The 13586-nt window shown below is 39.8% G+C and overlaps 1 protein-coding gene across 2 annotated transcripts in view; it reads left to right on the forward strand.

Annotated features, from left to right (window-relative positions):
- Positions 1-446: 446 nt before the first annotated feature.
- The window catches only part of fam222aa (family with sequence similarity 222 member Aa), a 57747-nt gene continuing 44607 nt past the window's right edge, over positions 447-13586 (forward strand). The window contains exon 1 of one of the 2 annotated variants that reach the window (XM_079606555.1): positions 447-1458. The gene's annotated coding sequence lies outside the window, so the exon portion shown is untranslated. Of the gene's footprint in view, positions 1459-12332; positions 12429-13586 lie in introns of those variants that run through there. The other variant, XM_079606556.1, reaches the window with a different exon arrangement.

Genomic DNA, 13586 nt, shown 5'->3' on the forward strand with positions numbered 1-13586 from the left:
GTAGCCTATTTCGATATATAAACGAGTATGCCGGTCAAATGGCACACATTTTACCACATAACAGTTACGCCACTTGCCTACAAATGTATAAGAATACAGCCTTTATGGGGTCATATCATAGTATACGAGTATAAGAATATTCTAACTGACCCTGTTGTGTATGCCAATAAATAGTTCAACTTTTTTGTTATTGGTTGCCGCGGGTGCCTATAACCGTTGTTAAAGCCGTCCCCATGTTTCACAAGATCACTGTCCAGTCCCTGAGCGTTTATAATTTCTCAAATAATAAACTTGACGTTTGGACGCTGACAGCGTCACCGTGGTAACAGCCCTCAATTACCCATGATTGGCCGACCCGTGGGAATATTTAAATTCCCCCTCAGCGCTGATTGGCTGGTGGGCGGTCGGTGGAGCCGTGAGAGTCTGCACCGTTCCGGGTTATTGTCAGTCTTGGCAGCCCGGCGCAGGGGGTGAGGCGCAGTGCCTATGAGAGAGTCACAGAGACGCGGAATATAGACAAATTATTGATTTAAGTTCATTCATTCTTGCTTGATATTAATATGAACAAGAGCTGCAACCTTTGGACTCCTTCAGAGGAATAATTAGACGGACGTCAGAGTTGAAATCGCGACGGAAGGTTTCCGAGCAAGGGGATGAAGAAAACCGCTGGAAGTGAACGGTGATTTCTCTTTTCCCCAGGATTAAACGGCGTACTAAATTCCCGCACCTGCTCTTCTGTTCAAGGAATATCGCCTTTAAACACAACGAGGGCTTTCTAGTATATTCCGTGGATAAAACACTCCTCTTGATTGTATACGCCAAAGTCTGTTCGCTGTTTTGGATTTAAGGACGTTTGCGAATCGCAGTTTATTTAATTGGCAAAGCACTTATTTATTTATCGGATTCGTGTCAGCAGAAAAGCTGTCGTTATTACTGGAGTTTGCAATTTCCTACCAAGCCTTACTCGGAGATTATTCCAGTAAGTAAACGGGTAAAGAAAAATCCTGACCGACGGAATCATTTACGATAGTTCAAAACGCAGTTAACGGAGCGCAGTTGACAGACGGCGGTTTTTTTTTTTTGGGAACAGCTCCTCATTTGACCCACTGTCGCCTATTTAACAAATACACAGATCGGATTCGTTAAAAAATAAGAAGACATTTTATCCTAAAGGCAAGCAAAAACTGCCCAGCGATCCTGCAGAAGAAGCTGTTTTTGGATGACTTTTCCTTTTTTTTTACGCGCGTGAAAAACGCATATAAAAGGAACTCATAATAAGTCAACTGAATATACCAGGGATTATACATTTTCCACTTCATCTAAGGACAGAATGAGATATTATTGATTTTTTCCCCCCTTCGTTTGCCCTCTTCTGTTCTTTCGGCCGCTTTACGTTCCCACAGTCCTGTCATCACAAACCTGCATGGAAATCTAGTCAGCACCACAGAGCGATTTATGGTAAATATACTCTCCCCTTCTCATATTTTCAGCCTTAATTGTTCTTTTAATAAAAATATGCATGTTAAAGGTATTGTTTTACCCGTAATTAGGCTTTTACTGTGTTTTAAGTACGCAGCTGTCACAATTTAACGCTCTTCGAGACGTCCAATCAAGTCGCAGTAGGCTAATAATACAGTAGATTAATGTAGTGCCCTTTAAAAAATATTATATCTTTTTAAATAGAAGCTGTGGTTCATACCTACCACAGTTTTGTCATGATAATAACTTTAGCGACTATAGCCTAGTGATTTTGTTGTTGTTAAAAAACACACACGACAATGTAGGACAGTTAAACTCCCTTTAAGCGTTAAATTATCAAAGAAGTGCACGTTAGGTAAAGTGCAACTAGTGAAATCTATATAATGCAAAATGTGTGATGGCAACTTCGACTATAAGCAACAGAATCGCCTTTGACTGGATGGTGATTTTCAGCAATGATTAGCTCCATTTGAATAACGCTCCACGTTTGTCGTCATTTAATCGTGTGAAGTGATATCGGGGCCGTCTTTTAGGCCCCTGACAGAACATACAACCTTTGTTTCAAGGTTTTACCTGCAATAAATAAAGGAAGTGCAGTAAAAATGGAGGTGTCGGGCGCTGAATGGCCCCGGGACGCGCTTTGATGTGCACTATGGGTGTTTTTAAAGAGTACGCTGACAGGATGAATGTGCTCAAAGCATAAAATCTGGTTACAACACGATGGCAGGCGAGAGGATCTGAATAAAAGGTGTGAAAGTCTTTTCCAGCACCTCCTCGTCTTAGTTTCAGCACAGAGTGTGTCAATGATTTCCTTTATGACTTAATCTCTAACTACTGAATTTAAATAGCAGTGCGGTAGCTTTATTGGTTAATGTTCTGGGCTGGTAAGTGAAAGGTTAGGTTCAAGTTATCACAGTTGTGCCCTTGAGCAAGGCACTTAACCTCAGGTTGCCTCAGGAGCACTGCCCCCCTGAAATGTTTTGGGTAAAAGCATGACTTTCAGGAGGGGCTCATGGCAAGATGTGGAAAGTTTGATTGATTAAAATGCTTTGTTTAGGGCCCATTTGGATGGTGGGCTGGGGCGTCAACAGGCTTTTCATGTAAAGCTATTATCCTAGCACTCGGATGTCAGCTGTTCCTTCTCCATGCATCGTTTGCAGTTTCCAAGAACTGACGTTTTGCATATCCTATCTCTATGAAATCTAATCGGTGAACCCTCTGATACTGGCTAAACTGCAGCCTGGGTTTTATTTGTCCATGAAGGCAGATCAGTTGGCCTAAACAAATGTGTTTTTATTATCAGAGACTTTAACCCACTATTTTGCAGTCTTTCTGAGATTAACACCAATAGTTGGCAAAAAGTTTTTCCCCCAGGTACCCTGGGTGGGTTTGGCCCACCCTGAATGTCCTAAGGTTCTTTATCAGTATCAGTGTTTCCATGAAGAACCTATAGCATTCAAAGAATATTTCCATTTACACAAAAGTTTCTATTTTAATGGAAAAAGGTTATTTAGATACATTTAGATCTTCACACTGAAAAAAATGGTTCTTTGGAGAACCCCAAATGGTTATTCTATGGTATTGCTGCAAAAAAAAAAACACATTTTGCAACCTTTATTTTTTAAGAGTGTTTGGCACCTTTAATCTTAAGGGCTAGAGCCGTGCTGCTTTTTATGCTTAAGATACGTTAGTCCTTGGACAATCAATATCGAATGCAAAACAGCCTGAACTGAGGCATTTTTAAAATATTAATTTATTCTTAAAGGCAGTCCAAGTAGTTTAACATTGCAAAATAAGTAGCTGATTTAAAAAAAACTTTATATTTAGACCGGTGTGAGTATGCATATTGATTGTCTGTCAGAAAAGAGACTTTTTTTTTCTCCCCCCATACATCACAATTTAAGTCTCACGAGGCCCCCCGTCATTTCTCCGCTGCTCTGACTAATGCGATTGGCCCCCTGCTCCATGGTGGACGTTCCACTCTGCAAGTCATCACTCTGGAGGCTTAGGGCTCTGGCTCTTAGCTCGGCTCCAGCATGTGGTCTTCCTCGGGGCCTGGCAGCCTCATTACCCCAGCAGAGTCCCTCACTCTGAGGGCTGCGACTCCCTCCACCCGTGGAGACAGCACCTGTCAAGGAGTATGCTCACCACTCTATTGAATAAAACATTCAGTGATGTACGAGTGGAAAGGTTCACCTCCGGGGGCCAGAGTTGCCTCATTTCCTACTCCTGCTGCACATCCGTGACCCGCTGAGCAAATTGGCCCGGTATTAGCTCTGTGGCTCGATCTCACCTAAACAAATAGAGCTTCCAGCATAATGCTAATCTCAACTGAGCCGAGCGTGCGTGGGGGAGAGGGGGAGATAGCTGGTGGCGAGATGGTATGGTCTAATATTTAGGTCACTGAATTGTCTTAGCATTGTTTCTCATTTTTCATAGCTTATTTAATTTTTCCGTTTTGTCAGTTCCTTGTATTTGTTGACTTTTTCCACACCTGATTCGATCACATTGGCACATTTGCACACATTATTAGTTTTGAGTCAAACTTGCATTTTTCCTTGTGTGCTGTAGGTACTTTTCCACACAAAGTCATTACGTAGAGTTTGACGATAGAAAACGGATGGCAAGATGTTTTGGAAGGATTTCATGCCCTGAAAGCCGTCCAAAAAAAACAAACAAAAAACAGTTTATTGTTCCACCGTCAGCAGAAAGGTTTCGCTTGATGGAGAAACGCTGTTTGGGCTCAATTCAGCCTCTGCTTACCTTATTGAGCGGGAAAGATCTTAATGAGATTAAATCAAGAGCGAATTTCCAGAGGTATGAAGTTAAACTCGTACCCGTTTCACCGTTTCTGCCTCTGCCGCAGATGTTGATGGATAGTTTAATTTCAGAAGGATATTATTAAAGAAGTGTGCGCTGTTCATTTGAATATAGAGATAAGTATGTAGATTGATTGATGGCCATGGGGTGAAATCACTCGACCGTTTTCTTATTAAAACCAGGGAGAGCGAGGGCTTCGCTCATGAATATCGTTATATTAGCAAAACTTTAATTTCCTGCCTTATATATTAATCTGTTTTTAGGTATTGTCTCAGCTAGTATAGTCCATGGTCGTATAATGAAACCTTTCTGTCTAGAAATTGATAACAGTGCATACACATGCTTTTTTTCTGTTCTTTAACCATAGGTTTTTACAGTAACACATCTTTCAGAGCTGAAATGAACATGTGGCCTAATACAAGCACTCTTGCGTGTTTAACCCCAATTCCTTTTTTTCGGGCGGGTTGGTAGAGCAGTTAGTTGGATGGATTGGGGCAGGACATGGTCCTTGAACTTATCTCTGTGGAGCGTCCAAACAGTGGGTCATTAGGTGCAAACAACTCTCTATCTCTCAAGGCTCGGGGGACGGCCTCGTTCTTATATGACCGGACGATTGAAGTATAGTAAGTTCATGTATGAAGGAAACATGCACATGTAGGTGATTGGTTTTGTTTATGAGATTTGTCTGTTGTTTAATTCCCTTTTTGTTGTTTTCTGGTAATGTTCAAGAGGTCATTGCCATCTAAACCATATGTTTGACTTCTTTTGAGGTTCAGTTGAATTTTAACCCAGGTTAGGGGAGGGTGTGGGGTGAGGCGGGACCTGATGTCGACCTTGTCCCATATTCAGCTGTCGCCCATGGTATTGTTCAAAATGGAAGCCCTGGTAACCAGTGTACCACACACAAAAAAGTGTCTAAACTTACTGGTCCCTTTTACCTTCACCAAAAGAATGGGTCTCCATCTTGTGCATTTTTTTGAAATCACTGGTACTTTGAAAAATGAATAGACCAATTTACCGTGGCTGCTGAGAAATATAGAATAGAAAAGAGTGTCAAAAGAAAATGTCTTTGTTAGTTGTGCAAGTGCGGTGAATGGATTGTGAATGCTCCTGTCTCGCTGCTCTCCTACAGAGCTCCTCCTGCGTATTGAGTGTTAAGGAGGTGCCATTGTTCCGGAAGAGCTATTATATCTGTGCCCCTGGTAATCCACAATTCCTATTCCCCCCCACTCCATTCCCCTAGCCGTTCGTACAATGCTAATGTTCCCAACATCTGTTAACGCGCAACACCTGCGGTGTAGGCTGTTTGATTCCTTCTTCTTTATGGCATTCCTTTCTCCCCTGTCGCTACATAAAAGGCTCAGCCCGTGTTGCTTTCGTAGGTGATATTGATTAAAAGTGTCGGGAAGAAAATCCAAGCATGGAAATGGTGTCAAGATGCGCCACTCTAAATGGAATTTCAGGATAACTTGTTGTTGTTGTTTACTTGACCTTTGCTTTGCTGGAGTTTCAATTTCACCAGCTTTATCCTCATCCAGATGAGACGCTGCTGGGCTGCAGCTTGTTGATTTAGCCGTTCCGAGGTCCTTCCTTCTCTGGCATCGCTGCAACTTCAAGGAGATGATGATTTCACAGATCTTATTGGAGGTTTTTACTTTCTCCGTAGTTCTCAAAACATTGGAATCATCAAAAAAAATTTGGGAAAGTTTGGCCAGTATCTCCTCCTTTTACATTCTGTTGAGGATAGAGCAACAGTGAAACGCTTGAACGTTTTTTTGATTGTGGGATACTCTGTGATTTTGCTTAGTGTAAAATTATGTCAATGTGATTCATGAAAATGATTGCTGGATGCGTTTTACAAGATCATATTGTGTGTGGATAATTGCTGTTGAACAGATTTAATTAAGTGAGTGATTTTTAACATTGGCCAATTTTGATGACGTCAATGTATTTAATGAATTGTTTATATTGTGGGTGGAGGGATTAGAGAATTTAGCACACAGAAGAAGGCCTGCGAGCCGAAACGTCTGTTGTATTATTCCCCTGTGAAAAATGTGAAATAAAGTGAATTTTGAGTGCGGATCACAGCTATATTCTTGAACGCTTGAAAGTCTCATCAAACTCTCTTTGAGCATTTGAAGGAGCTGTTTCCCCCCTTCAGGCTTAGAGAGATACCTGTGGCATGTTTGTCATTTAATGGCTCTGAGTGCAGTGGAAGAACGACAGATTAAATGGTGTACAGCTTCACATCCTCTCTGCTTCATAGCTAATCACACCAGCGAACAGGAATCATATTCAAAAAGCGCCCCTTTGAAGGGCAAATTGTTCTCCCTAAAAACAAACGGCTGTGTAATCGGCCTCCTGGGTAAATTGATTTCCTGCTGGTGGACAGTGGGGGATGCTGGGAAAGTGGCCCTGCTCGCTGCTCCTGAAGGACTGAAAAGTTTGCTTGGGCATCAGTCTTTGAGAATTACGGGAGTGTGTTTTTTTTTTTAAAGAACTTTTCTGGAGAATTCATAGTGCATCCTGTTTCTCCTTGTAAAGGGAGCAGTTCAATTTCCATGAGTTACGGCTTAGTGTTTTCAGTTAGTTTCTTTGTACTCCCTTCACTGTTGTTTCTCTGCCAGCATAATTCAGCAAAATGCTTTCAGTGTAGCTCTGTTATATGCCGTTGCAGATATCTTTGTTCTTTACCCCATTTTTGCGAAAGATTTGGGTAATATCCTGACTCTCATACCGTCCCATGGTTCATTTCATCATTGTGACATGCTGTAATGAAACCATCGTTGCAATCCAAAGCTGCGGTTTTTAGACAATATTTTTCTCCATTACTTAAAGGGATGGTTCACCCAAAAAAAAAATCACCCCCTCATGTTTCTCCAAACACAAAAAGCGACGTTTTAATGAATGTTTGTATTGCACTTTTACATACAACAAAGGCATACATCTATGTGCTGTTCTCTCCACCCATAAGGCCTATACACTTTTGAATTAGGCTTTTTTTCTTTCTTTTAAAAACTTTCTCTCAGTGTTTTGTCTTGAAAAACTTTGCGTAAAATATACTATTTTTAGTTTCCTATTTGATTAAAAATGTTCATATTTCATTACATTAAAATCCGAGCTACAATTTTCACCCTGTTATCTCAATTCATTTAAAACATGTTTTTGCCCCTTTTGGACAGAGCCGGACAGTAACGGAGTACATTTACTTGAGTACAGTACTTAAGTACAATTTTGAGGGATCTGTACTTTACTCGAGTATCATTTTTGGGGAGTACTCATGACTTTACTCAAGTACATTTGAGAGGCAAATATTGTACTCTTTACTCCACTACATTTCTATCCATAACCGTGAGTACTGAGTACCCGTTACTACTTCTAAAAAAAAAAAGGAAAAAAGAAAAATCTCGGAAACTCTCAATTTGTTGTTTCCCTCTCAAACGTGACTGGATTGTGCAGGCGCCACTGATTGGGACAGCCTATCAGCAATCACCTTTCAGGTTCAGGTTCAGAAGTGTGTCAGAACATTGCTATATTGCCTTCTTTGCTGGTTTAGCTTTATTGATTTGATTGATGAAAAAACAGAGAAACTCACATGTACACACAATTGTTAGCTGAATTTTCTTTTCTGATATTACACATTAATGTAAGCTGAGCATTTGCTTTGATTTTCTTGAGTATGCGGTGTGTTTAACACAGTCAGGTTCAAATGTGGGTGCAAAAAATTCATTAAAACTCTAGCAGAGGTGTGTTAGAGCGTTGCCATTGCGCCATTGACTTGTGGGTAAAAATAAGAAAATCACTTGATTTTACTTTAAATTCCTTTTACATTATCCAAGGTATTAACATTAACATTTTTCATAACTCCATGTAGGACGTTTCTGTACATAAATGTAAGCACTGTGGCAGTAGTAATGCAATATTTAGAAAATGTACTCTTGTACTCTTGGTACTCAAGTACTTTTAAAAACAAGTACTTCAGTACTTTTACTTAAGTAGACATCTGACTGTAGTACTTTTACTTGTACTTGAGTAAAATTTAGAAAGGGGTATCTGTACTTTTACTCAAGTAATGAAGCTGTGTACTCTGTCCGCCTCTGCTTTTGGAGTTGAACAGCCCTTGGTAACCAACCATATGCTTTCATTATATTTCTTCACATTCTTTAAAATATTTCTTTTGTGTTCAGGGTATTAGGGTTGCACGATATTGAAGAAAAATGTGATCTGCGATAACTTGTTAAATAATGCGTGTGTACAAACTTTGTTTAAGTGTGTACATTTTTAAAAATTATATTTAAATATATTTAAAAACGGAAAATGATATAGGCCTAACCAACATACATTTTTCACATTATTTTTGTGAGAAGAAAGCATCGCTACAACTTCTGAAAATGAACAGCAGTGTTTTACTGTAACATTACATAAAAAATTTCATTTTTAACTTCAGTGTCGATATAATAAGCCTACTTTTGATTAGCCCTATTCAATTTCTTTTGTTAAATAAACCTAATGTAAAAAAATAAAACACTGCTTTGTCTTCACTGTATGAATTAAATATACCCTGATTATTAAAGCTACAGGTTATCAGTTAAGAGCAGTGAGGGATTAAACTCTTTGTCTTTTGTTGTTTAATTAATATTAAGCACACAGACAGAAGCAGGTTTATTAGGCTGCTGTCACTTTAAGAGCTGCACGGATCCAATATATTGTTACACTCTTTTTTTTCAACTGTTTACTCCATAACTGACTGCATTAACGTGAAAACTCACCAATATGGGCATTTTGACAATTTTAATTGTTCGGCCATTACAACCTGCGTAAGAGAACTAAAAACCGGGATTACGTGTTGTCTGAGAGGTGGCTTCTTAAGCGCAGGTATTTTGCTCATTGCGCCTAATAACATTAAACATGTCACGTATATGTAACAGTCATGTGCCCAGTCTATTCTCTGCTGTCTGTGTTGACCTAAAACTTCGACAATTCGGTTTCTTTTGAAGTATCAAATTAATTCAGTTATCGTAAGCTATTGCAATATGTACATTTGCGATATTTCAATAATTTTGATATATTGTGCAGCCCTATTGGGTAAGAACGAATATCAGTATACGGTTATACAATACAGTTTAGAATCAGGGCTGTTAAACGATTAATCACGATTAATCGCATCCAAAATAAAAGTTTGTGTTTACATAATAAATGTGTTTGTACTGTGTATAATTATTTTATATATTTAAATACACACACATGCTTGTATATATTTAAGAAATATTTGCATGTATATACTGTATATAGATTTATATATCATTTATATTATATTAACACATTTTTCTTGAATATATACTTGAACGTGTGTGTATTTATATATACAAAATAATTATACACAGTACACACACATTTACTAGCTATGTAAACACATTTCCTGTGCTGATTTGTAATATTTGCAGCCTATACGCTCACACAAGTGTTACATTTCTCACAACACGAGTGTTGTCATCTCACAACACATCTCTCACGACTTGAAATCCATAGCTTATCTTGGATCATTACAATGCTCCTGTTGACCCTTAAACTATGTCAACCCTGTTATTATTAAGAACGGTGTTATTGTTTAAACATATGGAGCTCACTGATAGGACATTACACATGCATGAGATATGGGCTTACTGCATCACAAAACAGAGCGCCTGGTGTTCTCACGAAGTGGAAAGTTCTCCTAATCCCCCAGGAGGGTAAGACAGACTGCCCTGGAAGTCAAAGCTCAATTATCCGTCTGTCAGTCAGTCTCCTTTCCAATAGAATGCCTATCTTCTGTTTTTAGTGCTATTGAACGAGACATATAGGCATACACGGCAAATGATCTGTGAAACGCTAACTGTTATCGCTGCGTACAACATTATTTTGTGGAGGTACAATGAATAGTGTAGACTTATTTATTCGCCTCTTTTTACTAGCAAGGTTGTCTGACGGAGGGTGTGACTAATATCATACTCCCACTGCTCTTCTGAGCTTTATTTATTAACTTAGTGGTCGGCAGCGTTGCTTGCGTTATTTTTCCAACATATTAAGGCTATTAAAATGTAGTGAGAGCCTTCGACTGTGACCTGTTTACAAATCCTGTTTAGTTTACTGCCAGGGAAAATGGGTTTTGTCATGTGGTGTGGTTGAAAGTTTAACACTTTTAATTACACTCTTAACCGTGGCCACAAAGACAAAAGTTGATCCTGTTCACATTCAAAGTGGGTTACGCTTTGTATGCGAGTGCCAATGAACAAAAGTGTCATTGGCGGCAACTTAGATTGCCATGAATCTCTTCAAATACTATTCAATCTATATTGTTCACGCCGTGCGTTTCATAAAGGCAGTCAGTCAGCTTGTAGTGTATTCGAGAGGTAATGCAATTTCCACCGACTGCAGGAAACAATGCCTTCGGCCTCGGCCGTTTGCGATTAGCGGTCCCACACCCCTGCTGGCGACTTCACGCTGTGTGCTGGGAATGCAACGCGTTATAATAAAAACTCTAGAGATTTGTATCAAACATTGCCAGGCGTAGATGTTTAATTGTTGATGACGTTAATGGGTCGGAAAACAATATCTCACTCCTTTGATAGGTTTGTGACTTAAAAAGCCATTGCATAGGGCTTTCCCCCCATGTTAATGTTATTGTTCAGAGACAGTGGCGAACAGCAAAGCGCACACAAGCCTCTAATGTAACGCCATTATTTCTGTACAGCGCTCCGCCGCTGTAGGCTGGGGTTTCTGCCATTCTTGGCCAGTGTTATTGCTCTTGTCAAAAGGTTCTAAACCAACAGTGATATTAGGCCCTCGGGCGTCTACTTTTCTGCATGCCTTCCTCTGCTCGAGCACAGGAGCTCAGGACTAAGACTGGATGGACACACACACACACAAACCTCCAAACCTCCTGCTTTATTACCTCCTGCCTGCTGCTGGAATTGCTTTCCTCCCTCGAGTGAGCTGGGCATAGGCAGCTTTATTGTGTTAACCTATTTGTGTGTCAAGAGCTATTGCGCCACTTTTTATCACTGTTTGTATTTGTTTTTTTTTTTTTGGGGGGGGGGGGGGTTATACAGATGGACGTCACCTCGCTCTCCTCAGGGGGAGGGATAATGACTGGTTGCTAAGCAATTTTTAGTCGCCCTCCACCAACCTTTTATCCATCGTAATCACTTTTATCTCTCAAAGATGTCATGTATAATTATATGTCCTCTGTAATCCTCTGAAACCTGCCTAATGGTGGGCAGGTGTATGAGAAGCCAGGCGTTCGTGTACTGCCCGTTTGCTACGAGACTAATAGAAATATTTCTAGAATTGCATTAATTTGGACCTGTCAGCCTGAGATGGTAGATGCTGTAGTTCTTGTGTGGATTAGATTTCAGCTGCCGTCATGTCCCGGTACCTTATTTTGTTCATTCACTTTCTCTTTTTTGGGCTCCTGCATTATTATTTTTTTAAACTCATTCAAACCCCTAAATAATTAAAAATTGTAATTAAGCATTTTTGTGTATCGGTTCATTTGAGCTGTTTGTTTCAGTGAAAAGATTCCCTTAGTGAAATGCATATTTATTTGAAGAAAAGCACTGGGGAATCTTTCGTTTAGCATGTCAGTTCATGGGTTTGTTTAATTACAAACAGGTTAAAAAAGAATTGATTTGTATATTTAAGATGCACAAATGGCTAACTTTTCAAAGTAGCTACTTTTGCATTATCAACCTTGTTGATCAGTTACTGCTTACTCGAATAACTGTAGGCCTAGATGACTTCTTCCCAGAGAACTTTGGTCCTTGATATGACAACTGCTGCAGAGTGATGAGGACATGGCACCCTTATTGCTCATTTGTTGTGTTCTTTTTGTGGACTTAAGTTTTATCAACATTTTGATTAGGTTGGTGGAACTGCCAAGTGTATGCGACTACATCCCGCTGTACTATAAACCACGCCCCTACTACAAGTCACGCCCCCTACAGTGAAACAGTAACTCAGGGTGTCATCAGAGCACCTCCCTCTGGATTCGCTGATGCCGCCAATTGTACCGCTCTTCTTCTACTTCACTTTCCTCGCTTTGTACCTAGTGACAAGGCATACAGATTGTATTACATAGATCACCAGACGCCGTAAGTCATCCTGTTTGTTTTTATCAAGTATTTAAATTGTGAAATTTACAGTAAATTTTCATTTTATGGAAGGGGTAGATTTAGGGTTGGGGGTAGGTTTATAGCTATAATTACCATCATTCTGTATTAATTTGATTATATAATTTATACATGTTTTACTAATCACTGTTATTTCCTACTTCATAAGATTCGAAAGCAATAGAGTCTATGTTAGCCTACACCAAACGTTTCATACATAAAACCTAAAATAAATTAGGCTACTTCAAAAGATTGTTTTAGTCAATGACATCCACGCTTGTTTTTTCACTGGAGACGTAACTTGTTGTAGTAGTAGGCGTAACTTGCAGGGTCGTGCTTTGTAGTACTGCGGGACACTGACAGACCCTTCTCGGAACTGCTGACCCTCCACGGACTAATGAACTGCCTGCGCCGCTTAAGGGAGATGAGAGGTCTGGCAGATATGATTGGCCCAAAGCCGAGTGTTTTATCTCCAGACCTGACTTGCCAAGAAGGTAGACAGGAGAGGTTTTCGACAGAGTTTTTATTGTTTATAAAACCCCCACATATGCAACCTCCGCTGTATGCGTGATTGCGCGTACATGTGTGCTTCTTGAGCCTGACCCCAATTTACACACTGCCTTTTCCTAACGAAAGCCATTGATGTTCTTTTAGCTTGTGCCGAGTTTCAGGCATAATTTGTGTGCGGCCAATTATCTCTCCAGCTTTGAAGACTTTCCTCTTGCTTCTCCAGGTTGGGATGAAATTAATTTGGAGCTTCCCGAGAGCCTCAAAGCCTAAATTAGACTCTGGTTAAAAATCAAGGATCTCTTGCTTTTAATTTGACATTTCAGTTTTGATTTCTTTTGGGCTTGGAAACACATTAATTGCAGTTTGAACCATCTCAAATAAGCAGATTCTTCAGTGGTTTACGGCTGGAAATGTTAATTTGTGAATTGTAATATATACTGTTTTAGGATTCTATTTGTTTAGGCTTATTCTGAGTGTAGCAGTTGTCTAGTTAAGTCTTAGAAACACAGAACTTTGAACTGGTGATGGTTTACTATGCTTCGTTGGGCACATTTGCTGATCTGTTATCTGTCTTGTGTTTGAATGTACACAGGTTATTTATATTGATAGGTAATGGTTAGAGGATATGGC

This window comes from Phoxinus phoxinus (assembly GCF_949152265.1).
Source record: "Phoxinus phoxinus genome assembly, chromosome: 3".
NCBI classification, from domain to species: Eukaryota; Metazoa; Chordata; class Actinopteri; order Cypriniformes; family Leuciscidae; genus Phoxinus; species Phoxinus phoxinus.